Genomic DNA, 14218 nt, shown 5'->3' with positions numbered 1-14218 from the left:
CACATTCAAAGGAAACATTTATTCATCTGTATAAAATTAAAAATTATGCTTTCTTATTTTGTAGGACTGTTGTGTAATCAGAAGCAGGATTTCATGCAAAATGTGGACATATATTATGATTTTCCTAGCAAGATAATTACTACACTGCATTTTAATTAAAGGAAAAATCCATCTAAGTTCTCGAATTTGGCACTAGAATTCAAAACAAAAAAATACTTGAAATGCTCATTTTTTTCTCCTTTTTCAAATATTTACTCATTTTAAGAAGCCTCCATTACCATATCCATTTGAACGCTTACTTCATTTTTCCTTCTTGAAAACTTAAAAAAGCATTGATATTGTGTGTTTTTGTTTACTTTAAACCAGTGGATCTTAATCCTAGATGCACATTAGAATCAACTAGGTTGCTTTTAAAAAATAACACTGCCTGAGCCCCAGGCACCCCTGGAAGTGCGATCTGTGGCTGGTATTCTTTAAAAGCTCTCTAGTGATTTTAATGTATAGCTTGAGTTGAGACTTGCTTTAAATAATCACCAAGACTGGTGAATTTTGTGGTACATAAATTATATCACAATAAAATTGTTTAAAACAATCATTACCAGCAGATTTCTAAAACTTCACCCAAATAAAGTGTCATACCCACATGAATGTCAGGTGCCAACAGTACCATTTTATCCAGGACTGAGAGGCTTCCCCACCTGTGGGACTTTTGGTGCTAACCATGAGAAAATCCTGAGCACACTGAGAGAGTTGGTCACCCTATAATGTGGAAGAGGTGGCCTCCCTGGATGGAGGAGGGCCTTTTCCCCTCCTTAGTCAAGGTTATTTGAGGAGAGACAGAGATAGCGCTAGTTTCTTGCCCTTCTAGGAGACACTTATTGTTGCTACTTTTCTGCCACACACTCACTCATTATCATCTTGTCCTCTGGCTTCAAACCCCACCATCTCATTGAAATTATCCTCTTAGAGATGACCAATGATTTCTTTTTTTTTTTTTTGTGAGAAAGATCAGCCCTGAACTAACATCCATGCCAATCCTCCTCTTTTTGCCGAGGAAGACCGGCCCTGAGCTAACATCTATTGCCAATCCTCCTCCTTTTTTTCCCCCTTTTTCTCCCCAAAGCCCCAGTAGATAGTTGTATGTCGTAGTTGCACAGCTTTCTTAGTTGCTGTATGTGGGACGCCGCCTCAGCATGGCCGGACAAGTGGTGCGTCGGTGCGAGCCTGAGATCCGAACCCGGGCTGCCAGCAGCGGAGCGCATGCACTTAACTGCTAAGCCACGGGGCCGGCCCCGACCCATGACTTCTTTGTCTCTAAATGCAATGGCTCAGCAGTGTCTACTGCTGATCCTTTCCTCCATTCTTCCTTGCTTTCTGTGGCATAGTATCAGACTGCTTTCCCTACTTCTCCTCAAACTATTCCCATTTCCTTTGCTGGCTCCATTTCTTCTTGTTTGTCCCCTAGGCATAGATGTTTTTCATGGTTTTGCTTTTGGCTCTCTTGTCTTGCCTATACATGTTCATGATTTCACCTGATTCCTTTCTGCATATATGCCCTGTTGTCAGTAGCTGTTATCATGACCAGGACAGCCATCCCCCCTCCGTATCCGTGGCCTCGTTGGGGTAAGAAGAGAGATGGACCTGGCTTGCAGAGTCTTAGAAAACTTCATTGTCTTCATGATGAGTCCTGGCACTGTAGGGACCAGGGGTGTGATGTGACGTCTAAGACAGATTCACAGGAATTAACTTGGACAAAGGTTCATATTTCCTGCCTTAATCAACTGAAAACCCCAGGAGGAACTCTCAATTGCATCCCTAGCATTTTGCAAAGTGCCTGGCACATAGTAGGTGCTAAAAAATAAAGAGTAACACATCTTCAACAGCAACACATTTTCAGTTGCTTCTCAGCCTCTCTTACACTATGTGCCAAAATGAGTAGGGGGGAATGGGAAGAACATGACTATAGATGAAGATGTTTGTCCTGAGTGTTTTCTTGAACTCTGTCAGGGTATTACGACATATAGCATCCACCCATGAGCCCCGGAAAAGATCTTGGATAGTTCTAGATACTTTAGAGATGAAGCTATTGCCATTCTAATTTCCATCAAACCTCAAGATTCCATAAATCATAACAATACTATCTAACTATATCCAAGTTCCAAAAGAACTATATATTATTCTAAGTAAAAAAGAATGCAGGGAAGAGTCTGTAAGGAGCCTGGAAGAAAGGAGGTCAAAGGGGGAAGACTTTGACATCATGTGTCTACCTCTGTCTGGGAAAATCGTGGCCAGATCACCAGGCAGAAGCGTTGCTGTTCCTTGGCAAACGTCTCTCTGTGGGGTTAATGGGGGCGTGAGGCTATCACAGCCATCGACATGGTTCAGTGAATCCTCCTAACTCTGATTCTGTGATAAGCAAGGAGTCAGATATTCTAGCTACCTACATACACTTTCATAGAGGTATTAACTAAACAATGTGAGCCCTACAGTTGAATTGAGAGTCATGTTTCTCACCTTAAAATTAAAATTCTGACTTTACATGGGTCTGTTTTTTCAGCATGTTAGTTAAATCCAGTCATCTCTGAATATGCTGACAAAATAGAATTTTTTTTGACCTGCAAAACTAGAGATCATACTGGGGAATGTAGTGGCTACATCAAAGAGCTATCACCCTGTGAACAGTGAGCTGCTCCCTTAGACAACATGTCTGGTTCTCCTGTTTCTAACTCCAAAGTCTCTATTTCATATCTCTAGCTCTAACTTCTCCTGAGTGCCAGTCATCTAGGCATCCCCATCTGGATATCCCAGGTCCATCTCAAACTCATTTCTAAATGCAAATTAATCATCTCAAACTCCCAGTTCCACATTTCTGCTTTGGATTTCTTCATAGGCCCTCTAGCCTTCATAGAACTTACTTGTTTTATTCACTGTCTGTCTTCTGTCTCCAGAATATATGCTCCATGAGGATAGGAGCTTTTGTATGTTTTGTTCACTGCTGTATCCCCATTGCCTACAAGAGTGCCTGGTGTGTGGTGAGTATGCAGTGGATATTTGTTGAATGAATCTTTACCCCCAACTTGCTCCTGTTCTGGACTAATGCCCTTACCGGTGTTTATAGCACTATGATTTTCCAGTTTATCCAGACTCAAATCCTTGTAGTCATTTTTGACTCTTCCCTATCCTCTTCCTGTATCCATTTAGTAAGCAATTCCTTTCAATGTTGCTTCCAAATATCTTTTAGCTTAATGTTATCCTTTCCATTCTCATTGCCGCCGTTACAAGTTAGACACTTGAAAACTCTAACTGGGACTATGAAATAGAATCTCCTAAGTGCCCTGTTCTCTAGATTTTTGTTACTTTAATTAATCCTACATGTCACTGCCAGCTCAATCTTACTTGGAGCTCAGCTGTCATTATGTTGCTCCCTTACTTGAGGTTCAGCACTGTTTAAATACAGACTCCTCCGCCCGGCATTTGCAACTGCCACAATGTGACCCCAATCTGTCGCTTCAGTTGTATCTCCCACGTTTCCTTTACAGATTCCTTATGGTGCAAACAACCTGTGCGACTTGTTCTTTGAAAACTCCTTGAACTTCTCTACCTCTGTACTTTTCTCACGCAGTTACCTTCTTCAGGAATGTTCGTTACCAGCTGTTTCTCGTGGTATTTGCTTTTGTACAGCTGAATAATTTCCATATACTACAATCTTTTGATTCATCAGTTTTACAAACTGACTTATTGTGGGAGATGAGGATTTAGCTTGTTTACACTATCACACCTCACCTCTGTGCCAGATTATCCTGTTTGCCCCTCCAGTTCCACCACCCACCTGCTCTCTGTCCCAGGAGTCTCATCTGCAACGTGGCGCCCATGCTCTCTGGCTTCTTGTTGGCCTTGGTCAGTGGGAAGCAGATAGGAGGTCTGCGGGAGGGAAGTGGGAGAGGTTAGGTTATTACCCCAACTCCCTCCCAGTGTCCCTCAAACAAAGATCATTGTTCTTTCAAAGTGGCCTCCTCACAACCTTCTTCTTTGGGTTTTGGTAACTGTTCCCTCTCTTCATCGCTCGGGCCTAGGGGGTCAAATCCTGTGATTCTCTTACCTGCTGTCTACATCTTTGTAAATAATCCCTTTGTAAAGATACCCTTCTGGTTTATCCTAATTTGAGTGTATCATTTGCTTTCTGTTGGGATCTGACTGACGGATATACTCTCCTTCTATCCTCCCAGTTTAGTTATATCAAAATTTTTGGTTAATTCAAAATTTATTGCTTATAAAAATATGACATTACAAATATCATAGTGCTCCCTGAGTATATTTTGTTTCTGGCACAGCCTTTTATTTTTCTACATGTTGGTTATTATCTTGTTTCCTCATTTCTTAGTGTATGTAATTTTGACTAATTCTTCCCAGGAATACAGTTGAATGCATCAGAAGCATCATCAATTTTATTTCTTCCTGGAAACCTCACTCCTGGGCCCTACCCTCTTTCATTCAGTGATGTTTAGGAATTGTCTAGGCCTGCTTTCAATGCCTTTGGAATCCTATGACTTTCTCTTTTTTTTGGTCAGGGAAATATTCACTCTGAGCTAACATCTGCTGCCAATCTTCCTCTTTCTTTATCCTCCCCGAAGCCCCAGTGATTGGTTGTATATCCTAGTTGTAAGTCCTTCTAGTTTTTCGATGTGAGCCGCCACCACGGCATGGCAAGTGACGGACGGTGGTGTGGTTCCACCGCCGGGAAATGAATTCTGGGCTGCCGAAGCAGTGAGAGTGCCGAACTTTACCCACTAGGCCGTCAGGGCTGGCTCTGGCTTTCTCTTTCTTGGTTTACTTCTTTGCTTTGCTGAAGCACATACTCTAGTGGCTTCCTAAGAACTGATACATGGGAAGTGAACTTTTTGAGGCCTTGAATATCTAAAAAAGTCTTTGATAATTTGGTCGGGTACAGAACACTAGGTTGAAAGTGGCTTTTCTCTCAGAATTTTGAAGGCATTCCTTCATTATCTTCTAATTTCTTATATTTCTTTTGAGAAGTGTAGTGTTGTTCTAATTTCCTAACTTTTGAATGTACCTTTAAGAGGTGTTTAGAAGATGTGTCTTTGTGTTGGTCTTTTGATGTTTGCACTGCGGTTGGCCTTCTGGAGGTCAGCGTCTTTCAGTTCTTGTCATTTTCCTTGCATTATTATTGAAGACACTCTTAGCTGCCTTGTCAACAGACAATCTCCCCATGTTCCTTGCTAACAGAATTCTGATTTTATTCAGGCAGCAATGTGCCCAGTCCCAGAGGACAGATACATCATGATTGTTAAAGCTAGTCATGGTAATCCCATTCCCATTTGTCAGATACAGTACTTGTTTTTCCAGTTTGGCCTGTAACTAATGGAGGCCATGTAATGTTTTTCTGGTCAATGAAGTAAAAGAAGTCTGCTGGGGGGAGGGGAAGAAGCTTTAGGAGATGGTTTTATTTTCCAATAAGAGTCAGATGCATGGGAAGAGCTCTTTGTATTGTCCCTTTTTTCCTGCTTTGGACCTGATTGTGAAAGGGCATGTTGTCACTTAAAAATTGTGATGCCATCTTGCTATCGAGAGAGGACAAACCTAAGGATAAAATGCCAAAATCCTGAGAAATGGCAGTTGATTGAGTCAAAGCACCAAACCTGGAAGAGTCTACCTCCAGACTTCATGTTATATGAGATAATTAAACACTTTTTATTACTTTAGACACTTTTTGCTTGGGTATCTTGTCAGCTGCAGCCAAGTGACTTCTAACTAATGCATAGTTCATTGATAAGTTTTCCCCCTTCATTTTCTCTATTTCCTTTTTGGAACTCCCATTTGTTGGAGCTCCTGAATTAATTTTCATACCTCTTTTCCCCCTCTTTTTTCCTCATCCTTTTCTCCCTGTTCTAATTTTCTGGGAAATTTCCTCAATTTTAGCTTTCAACCATTCTACTGAATTGTTCATTTCAGCTGTCAGATTTTTAATTTCCAAGACCTCTTCTTCTCTGATAGTTCTTAAGAAATACATCTTGTCTTGTTTTCATAGATGTAATATTCTCTTTTAAACCTGAGGCTGTTAATTATCATTTTGAAAAGTTTTCTTCTGCTACCTGCATTGTCTCTATTTCTTCTGAGTTACTGTTTTCTATTTGTTGTCTTTTAGGTTGGAGCCTGTCCTCAATTATTGGGTGATACAAGTTGTCATTTTTTTTGCAACGGTCCTAAAAAGATGATTGGAAGCTTTATATATGTGGGTGGACTTCCTTGTAGGGTGATTAAGCAGCAAGCAAGCGTTTTTGTTGAGACCCCAAAATAGCAGTATCTATAGATATTTTCTTTTAGAGTTTTAACTTCTCCAAAGAAGAATCCTTAAAGGGATATACAGATTACTATATTGCTATATACAGATAGCAAGCATTCTAGGAGCAGGGGAGAGGGGTGGTAAAAGTGTTTATGGGCCCCACAATTCACTACCTAGACTTTTGCTTAATCCTTCTCAGTGAGGTGCTGGTAAATATTAGCAACTAGCTCTCTGAAAGAAAAAAAAAGCCCTGATTTGCAGCACTTGCCAATATCTGTGGTGTAAATATTCCCACCATGTCCAATTTTAAACCACTAACATGATGTCACTGAATGCAGAGTTGGGAAGATACGTACTGTAGTTCGCCATTGTATAGTATTTCTACCATACAGATAGAATAGATTTAAATAACTTCAAGAGCATAGCTAATAGTAAAATGTAGTAAAAAAATAATTAGGAAGTTATGAGCTTTGAGTATATATGTCTGTTTTTGATGCAATTTATTTAGTTGTGAGCTTATCTAATTTAATTTTTTTTTAATGGCTGTGTTTAACAATTGAATTGCAAAAACTGCTGAGAATTTAACCATCGGTTCCTGTGAGCTGGTACAAACTAGTTCTGGAACATCGCTGCTGTTTCCGGTGCTAGGCCCGACCCTCACCCTTCACAGTGTCTGGTCTTTCTGACTCTGGAGTCTCTATTGCTGATTTTCTCCTGATAAAATAGTTTTGGTATCCTGCAAGGGGGTGGTAGAGGATAAAGAGGGATGGCCAAATTGCAGGGGTTGCGAGTGAGTAAACCTGGGGATCTTCAGCTTGTTGTACAGGTTTTCAAAAAATCCCTATCTTTTCAGCCCCACACCTAACTCCTGCCCTCCATGGTACCTGATGCCACAGAGTCCTAAGCTCTCTTCAGCTCTGCCAGTAAAATAAGCCTCTCGGCAGGTACTTAAGAGCGGCGGCCTCCTGGTCAGTTGCTGCTGTTCCATCTGCTTCCTGTCTTCCAAGAAGATGTTGATATCACCTGTTGGTTATTGTCTTCTCTCCCATTTTCTTTGTCCTTAAGGGTTCATAACTTTTATATTTCCTTTCCCCGTTTCAGTGGGAGCAGATAAATAAGTGTGTTCAGTTGGATTTTTTTTAAGTGGAAAGATAGCTCAATAAGTATTGCATTCACAATTTGCTGAATTGACTTAAGATTCCTGGATGCTTGTAGTAGCAACTAAATTCTGCCAATTAACAGGACCTCACTAACTCCTGATTTATTTAGTGTATTATTGTATTCCAGGCCATTAGATATCCACTTTGATTTTTCCTCTACATTTTTTAAAATAAACTTTTTATTTTAGAATAATTTTAGATTTACAGAAAAGTTGTGAAGATCATACACAGTGTTTTCATATACCCCACATTCAATTTTCCTCATTATAAATATTTTACTTTAGTATGTTACATTTGTCACAATTAATGAATCTATAGTGATAGATCATTGTTAATTAAAGTCCGTGCTTTATTCATGTCTCCTAAGTTTTTACCTAATATCTTTTTTCTGTTCCAGGATCCTATGTAGGATACATTACATTTAATCGTCATGTCTTCTTAGGCTCCTCTTGGCTGTGACAGTTTCTCACTCTGTCTTTGCTTTTGATGACCTTGACAATTTTAAGGATTATTCATTAGATATTTTATAGACTGTCCCTCAGTTGGGATTTCTCTGATGTTGTTCTTGTGATTAGACTGGGGTTGTAGGTTTTGGGGAGGAAGACCCAGAGGTAAAGTGCCATTCTCATCACATCATACCAAGGGTACTGCCATATGGCAACACAATTCTGATGCTAACCATCTGGAGTTAGCACAGGCTCCAGATTAAGGGCATAGTCCCCAAAAAGATTGACTGCACATCAGAGCCAGTGGCAAGTTTGGGGTTTCACTGGCCACCTGCACTTCTGACCAACTGGCAACAAATTCAAGGGTTCCCACAAGCCCTCAGGTTTGATAATTCACTAGACCAACTCACATAACTCAGGAAAGAGCTATATTACAATTACATCTTCATCATAAAGGATTCAAATTAGGACCAGCGAAGTGAAGAGAAACATAAGGTGTGGTTGGGGCGGGTCTCAAACACAGAGCTTCCATGCCCTCTCCCCATGGAGTCAGGGTGCGTCAACCTCCTAGCACATCAGTGTGTTCACTGAACAGGAACCACCTCTGAACTTTGGTGTCCGAGTATATACTGGGGTTTCATTACATAGGCATGATTGGTTAAATCACTGACTATGTGACTGAACTCCATCTTTAGTACACCTCCCTTCCGTGGAGGAGGTTGGGCTGGGCTACTATCACCTGGCTCAAAGTCCCAACCCTCTAATCACATGGTTGGTCTCTCTGGGATGGCCAGCCTCCACCCTAAGTTATCTTATTAGCATAAACTTAGGTATGGTCCAAGGCGCTCAGGAATAAAAAAGACACTCTTATTACTTTGGAAATTCGAAGGATTAGAGTCTCCCTCCCAGGAACCAGGGATGAAGGCCAGTCAAATTCTTTATTATACGACAAGTACATACTATCAATATGGCTTATTACGGTTGATGTTGACCTCAATCACCTGGCTGATGTGGGGTGTGTCAGGTTTGTCTACTGTAAAATTTCTCTCCCTCCACCCTTTTCATACTATACTTTTTGGAAGAAAGTCACTATGTGCATTTAAGATGTGGGAAGTAATGCTCAACCTCCTTGAGTGGGAAGTATCTACGTTAAATTATCTGGAATTCTTTGAAAAGGGAGATTTATGTCTTTCCCCCCATTTATTTATTCATTCATCATTTATTTATATTAGTATGGGCTCATGCATATTTTATATTTTGGGTTATAATCTAATAGTACTTTATTTTACTGCTCAAGTTTTTTTAGTTTTGGCCATTGGGAGCTGTTTCAGTCGGATCCTGTGTCCCTTTGACATACCCCCATCACTGTGTTGGTTTTTTATTTGTTTGTTTCTTTAAAGTACTTCCTTACTTTCTGGAATTCCAAGCTCATCTTGTATATTTCCTGCCCCAGTCCTAGAGACAGCCATTTCTCCAAGGAGTAGTAGTTCCTTTTATTGAAGAGTGGTGTTACCTACATTCTTTTAAATCATTTTCTTTTCTTCCTGACTCCTTGTTTTAACTTTATTTTTGGAAATAATATTAATAGTCAGTGCTCATTCCCATTTTGATTTTGGGTGGGATTACCAAGATCTAGGAACTCTAAATCAGAGCCGGCCTATTCTCTTGCACAGGAAATAAAAACAGAACTACAAGTAAATTGCCATTGCAAGGACCCTGATTGTTTCCTTTTTGATAACACTCAGAATCCCTGAAGGGATGGAATTATCTAATATGAGATAGAGAAGTGCAGCTTAGAGACCTGCAGGATGAAGCTATGGAAAAGAGTGAGGGAAAACATGGTTTAGACTTCATGATTTTTGTCTCAACTTTTATTTTGGAAGTTTAAACTGGAATTCTGTCTCTGGAAGGCCTGGGATATCTTTTTTTTTTCTCATCAACATTTTATTATGAAAAATTCAAACATATAGCAAAGCTGAAAGAATTTTAGAATAAAATAATTTTATATTGAAAATTATACATACCACCTAGATTTTACGATTAACTGTTTACTTGCTCTATTACATATCTATCCAACTATTCATCCCGCTATCCATCTATTAATCTATCTTATTTTTTGATGCATTTTAAAGTGGTGAGGTTGAGGACAGGCAGCCCCAAAATGTGCCACTCTGGTATGTGGATTATTTCAAGCTGAAAACATCAAAGCTCAGAAGGCTCAGGAAGAACATTTGACCTTCCCTCAAAATGTCTAAAAGAATTTAAGAGAGAAGGGCTTGTCCCAGGAAGGAACTATCACCATAGATAAGTCTAGTATAATATGAACTAGGTGGGGTAGACAGAGAGGAACCTAGCATGGCCATTTGATCAAAGTCCTCTCTGGGTCCCATTATCTTGAAATGGCCCAGTAAACATTTGTCTACCAAACATTAACTCTTTTCATTGTCTGTATTTGCCTTTTTTCCCTTTGAAGTCCCAGATCTCTATCTCCTTCTCCTTAATCCGGAAAGACATATATACCTCATTTTGCTTGTCTTTGGAATTTTTCATCCTCATGTGAATTCCTCGTGTGCACGTATTAAACTTTGTTTGATTTTCTCCTGTTAACCTGTCTTACGTCATTTTAATTATTCGACCAGCCATAAGAACCAGGGGGGAAGTGGGGGAATTTTCCTCTCCCCCACAAAAGTAAATTGCAGACATCAGTATACTTCTCCCTAAATACTTGAATGTGTGTATCAATAGCTAGAGTTCAATACAGTTTTTAAAATGTAAAATTTACATGTGATGAAATGTACAAGTCTTAAGTGTATATTTGCTGATTTTTGACATATACATATGGGTGACCCAAACCACTATGACAATATGGAACATTACCATCATTCCAGAAAGTTCCCTCAAGTTCCCTCCTTTCCAAATAATCCCTGCCTTCATCTCCTCCACAGGAATCACTGTTCTAATTTTTTCTCCACCATGGATTAGTCGTGCCTGTTCTAGAATTTCATACAAATGGAATCATACAGTATGTATTATTATGTTAGGTTTCTTTCTGTAGCATAATGTGCTTTTTTTTGTTGTTATTTATGTTGTTGCACGCTTGTTCCTTTTCATTGCCTTTTATTTAGAAATACACGATTTTAAAATCTATTTTATTGATGTACATCTGGGCTCTTTCCAATTTAGGACTATTGTGAATAAAGCTATTATGTACACTTGCATTCAAGTCTTTATGGGACATATATTTTCATTTCTCTTGGTTAAATGCCTAGAAGTGGAATTGCTGGGTCGTAGGCTAGGTGTGTATGTAAGTCTTATAATGCCAGACTATTTCCCAAAATGCTTATACCATTTTAAATTTCCACCAATAATGTAAGACAGTTCCAGTCTCCCTACAACTTTGTCAATGTTTGGTTTTGTCATTTCTTTAAACTTTAGCCATTCTAGTGGGTATGTAGTGACTGATAATATCATTGTAATTTTAATTTGCATTTCCCTGTTGACTAATGATGTTGAACACTTTTTTCATGCACTTATTGGCCATTCATGTATCTTCACTTTTATGAAACATCTTTTCAAACCTTTTGTCTATTTTTCACTGGATTGTCTTTTTATCGTGAGTTGTGGTATTTCTTTACATTCCAGATCAGTACTGTCCAATGGAATTTTCCGCATAATCCCATATGTTAATTGTGAGATGTGACTAGTGCAAATGAGGAAGTGTATTTTTAATCGTATTTAATTTTAGTTAATTTAAATTGAAATAGCTACATTGACTAATGGCTACTGTATTGGACTGTGCAGCTCCAGATACCAGTCCTTATCAGATACATATTTTGTGAACACTTTCTCCCAGTCTGTGGTTTGCTATTCATTTTCTTAATGGTATCTTTTGATGAGCAGAAGTTTTAAATTTTGATCGTCTAATTTTTCAATTTTTTTCTTTAATGGTTATTGTGTTCTTTGACCCATCTAAGAACATTTTGATTACTCCTAAGTCGTGATTTTTATGTTTGGGTTTAAGATCAATCTTGAGGTCCGGCCCGTGGCTTAGCGGTTAAGTGTGCGCGCTCTGCTACTGGCAGCCCGGGTTCGGATCCCGGGTGCGCACCGACGCACCGCTTCTCTGGCCATGCTGGGGCCGCGTCCCACATACAGCAACTAGAAGGATGTGCAGCTATGACATACAACTGTCCACTGGGGCTTTGGGGGAAAAATAAATAAGTAAAATTATAAAAAAAAAAAATCAATCTTGATGGTGTGGGGTGGGAGTCAGGGTTATTTGAGTACCATTGTTGAAAAGACTTTCCTGATTGAATGCTTTGGCACCTTTCTGAAAAACACAAAATTGTATAAGTGTGGATGTATTTCTGTTTTCTCTGTTCTCTTTCATTGATCTATTTGTTGAGCCTCATGCCATTACTACACTGTTTTGATTACTGTAGTTTTATTGTAAGTCTTAAAGTCAGGAATGTGAATCCTCCTATTTTGTTATTTTTCAAGATTGTTTTGGGTATTTTGGGTCCTTTGAATTTCCATATAAATTTTAGAGTCAACTTGTTAATTGTTGGGATTATGACTGGGATTTTGTTAAATCTATAGATCTTAGATATGACGAAACGTTTGATATTTTTAATTTGAGATTTTTAGGAATGGATATCTATATAGGTTGATATATTTTAATAATTTGTCAAGAAGCAAAGCAGGCTCTGATCAGTCTTCTATGATCTAGGCCAGAAGAGAGCCTATGTTTCTCTCATTTTGTATTGTTTACTCAGAAGGGATTTTGGACAAAAATTTGTTTGGCAGAACCTGAGGTTAGAGTTGCAGACTCTCTGGAGCATGAAAAGTCGAGAATCTAGGTTCCAAAAGACAGAATAGAAACCATTTCCAAGATGAACAAATGAGGTTAAATGTGAAAAATTCCTATATAATTCTTTGATTTATGTCCTATTTAAGAAAGGCAATAAACCATGTGCTTTTTCTGCTCTGCAGCATCTCTAAACTATTTTACCTCGATTTTTTTCAAAATTATTTTAGGAAAAGTGAAGCTACCCAACTTTGTTCTCTTCAGTTCTTAATTTAATTCAATATGAGCTTGGAAGATAAATCTGCAGATTATTTAGTTTAATTTCTTCATGTTGTATATGAAGAAATAGAATTTAATTACTTGTCCAAGCTCATATAGCTAGTTAATAGCAGAGTTCTGACAATCTTCCAGGCTTTCCACCTTTTCTACTCCACCGGCAAGTCCACTATGCATTGCTGTCATTGGTAGCTAACCAGTTAGTAACTCCCAAGCCCCTACCATGTGCCTGGCACTATGCTGGGCTATGTAGAGATGATATAAATTATAATTATGATATAGCTCTGGTCCTCAAATACCACAGAGTCTTGTGTGAGGGAAGACACAACTAGGAAACAGTAAAAGGCAATATGTAATAATGTTCCAGATTGAAGAGAATTTAGGATTAAGTGCTATGGATGCATATAGAAGTAATATTGTGCCTCATTTTAAATAAACTTGGCTGTGTTATGGCAATATTGAACTGACACTGAAACCAGGTTATAGAAGAGAGACCTGAAACAGCCTAGCTTTGCTAACTTAAATGTATAAAATGAAACCAATCAAATTCTCCCTCAAATTCATGCTCTGTTAAATAAAATGTTAGGGAAGGTGAAGATTAATACCTGAAATTATCAGAGAAGGCTTTATGGAAGAAGTAGGGTTTGAGATACAATTTCAAGGAATGATGGGATTACAAAGAGCAAAGGGATTATAAACTATTATAATTGGGACACAAACAATATTTTAATGAAAATTTGAATGCCCTTATAAATTAAAATGTGATTTCAATGCAGTTCAAGAGAAGGCCATTAAATATGTTTATAGGTCTCTGAAATAAATTACTTTTAACTAAATTTAATGAAGCCTAAACTTATGTGAGAATCTTAGAGATGGAAATGCCTACTGAATTAAGTAGTTGAGTAGGAATCTAGATTTCTTCCTGCACAGGTGGTGCTATTTTGCCCAGGTGCTTCTCCTATGATAGCTGGTCCAAATGGAATATTGTTTTTTCAACAATATTTCTGTAAATGCAATGAGAGACCTGTATTTCCATTTTGCTTTCAACAATTCCCCCTAAAACAAACAAACATCTGTGACTCCTCATTTCCTTATCTAGAAATGGGACTAATAATAACTTCCCCATCAACATCCTGGTAATTGTGAAACATGAACAGGATAATGTGTGTGCAAATGCTTTAAAAATCTTTCAAATATAAGATTCAGTAAATAATAAGAATTGTAGGGG

Source organism: Ceratotherium simum, chromosome 3 (assembly GCF_057802395.1).
Source record: "Ceratotherium simum simum isolate JZ-2026a chromosome 3, ASM5780239v1, whole genome shotgun sequence".
Lineage (NCBI taxonomy): Eukaryota > Metazoa > Chordata > Mammalia > Perissodactyla > Rhinocerotidae > Ceratotherium > Ceratotherium simum.
This window is presented reverse-complemented; position numbering follows the sequence as displayed.